This window comes from Arachis ipaensis, chromosome B03 (genome assembly GCF_000816755.2).
Source record: "Arachis ipaensis cultivar K30076 chromosome B03, Araip1.1, whole genome shotgun sequence".
Classification (NCBI taxonomy): Eukaryota; Viridiplantae; Streptophyta; class Magnoliopsida; order Fabales; family Fabaceae; genus Arachis; species Arachis ipaensis.
In genome coordinates, this window is record NC_029787.2 from 3,636,216 (window position 1) to 3,637,576 (window position 1,361).

General features: G+C 22.2%; 1 long non-coding RNA gene across 1 annotated transcript in view; it reads right to left on the minus strand.

Moving 5' to 3' along the window:
• LOC110269890 overlaps positions 461-1,361 on the minus strand; it is a 1,838-nt gene continuing 937 nt past the window's right edge. Inside the window, exon 2 of the long non-coding RNA XR_002358717.1 lies at positions 461-596. This is a non-coding gene — a long non-coding RNA (uncharacterized LOC110269890). The remainder of the gene's footprint in view (positions 597-1,361) is intronic.

Sequence of the window (1,361 nt, forward strand, 5' to 3'; positions counted from 1 at the left end):
TAATTCAAGTCAATTTAAGGGAAAAAAACACACATTATAATTATAAACTATATAAAGATTATATACTTAAATGATAGCTAAATATTCTGGTTGCAATTAGCATGCTACATTATTACGCATGATTCGATAAGATATATGTGATAATAATTTCCCCTATTTTAAAATAAATAAATAACTATGTGATGATAACTTTATAGACTATTTTTTTTTTTTTGTTGACTTATAACTTTGTAGACTATAGTTTAAGTGCACATTATTTAAAATTAATTTGTGTTTGTTGAATGATCAAATTAATATCTGCTTAGGGAAAATGATTATTTTGCGATATTGATATGGATTATTAAACCATGAGATTTACGTGAAATTTCGGTCAAATTAGAAACGAAATTGTCTATTGCTAATTGTTTTTTGTTATAAAAGAAAACATTAATTAAAAAATAATAATAGCACATGTCACATCTTACTAATTTGACAAATGCATTGCGCACAAAAGGGGAAAAAAAAAAGGAGAGAGAGAAAGAGAAAGAAAGAAGATCAAGGTGCTCAAATATATATTTCTTTCATTTATTGGAGTATTTATTAAATCTCAACTCTCCCTGCATGCAACAAATAGATATTAGGTCTTAGTGCACAACAATAATGATATTAATAATGCAAATGCTTTAGAAAGTCACTAAGATAAGATAAAGACGCCTAAAATATTTTTTTAAAGATATTTTTTAATAATTAAAATTGAACATATATAATCGATTAAATTATATTATTTTTGTCAAAATTAGATTAGACAAATTGATTTAACTGAAAAAATGGTGAATCAAATATTGAATTGGTCTAAATTAATATTATTTTTTTATAAAAAATGACTACAATACCTTTTTTATAGAAAATGATTAAAATACTCTTATTATATATATATATATATATATAAATTCTAAATCCTAACCCTACGATAGAAAAATAAAGGACTAAAATTTAGGATTCTTAAAATTAATATATATAATAGAAGTATTTTAGTCATTTTTTATAATAAGGTATTATAGTCATTTTCTATAAAAAATAATATTAATTTAGACTAGTTCAAGATTTGATTCACCATTTTTCGATCAAATTAATTTGTCTAGCCTAATTTTAACAAAACTAACACGATTTGATCGATTATATGTGTTAAATTTTAATTATTAAAAAACATCTTTATAAAAAGACGTTTTCAGCGTCTTTATCTGTGTGGCTCCTAATGCTTTAAACTCGAATTGTATAAGGCATATATAGAAACCAAGCTAGTATAGTGAAATAAATTCAAAGCTAAAAAAAAAAGAAAAATTTGAAGTATTTTATTTTATATATTATTTACATTATTTACA